The sequence below is a fragment of the Dendroctonus ponderosae genome, unplaced genomic scaffold (assembly GCF_020466585.1).
Source record: "Dendroctonus ponderosae isolate FM_Combo_2020 unplaced genomic scaffold, Dpon_F_20191213v2 Dpon_F_20191213_9, whole genome shotgun sequence".
Classification (NCBI taxonomy): Eukaryota; Metazoa; Arthropoda; class Insecta; order Coleoptera; family Curculionidae; genus Dendroctonus; species Dendroctonus ponderosae.
In genome coordinates, this window is record NW_026019116.1 from 8,564,197 (window position 1) to 8,564,535 (window position 339).

The window sequence follows — 339 nt, forward strand, 5'->3', positions numbered from 1 at the left end:
TTAGGCATTTTTTAAAATTTACCCACTTGCTTTGAATAGAACTTATTATATTACAGTTGAGTCCGGATATAACGAATTTGAAAAATGAACTAAAACTGGTTCGTTATATCCGGAGTTCGCTATAAGCGAATAATAATACAAAAACACGGTGTATTTTATTTCATTATTTTTGCATAGAGTAGTAGAAGTTAGTAGGTATGACTGAAAAGAACACAAAAATATAAACAAAATTCAATTTGAAATGTACTTCATAAAGTCTGTAATTTTTGTTTGTACATTTCTGCTGCAAAAATAGATGTTATTTATGTAGTTTTCAAGATCACAAAAGAACTCCCAGAT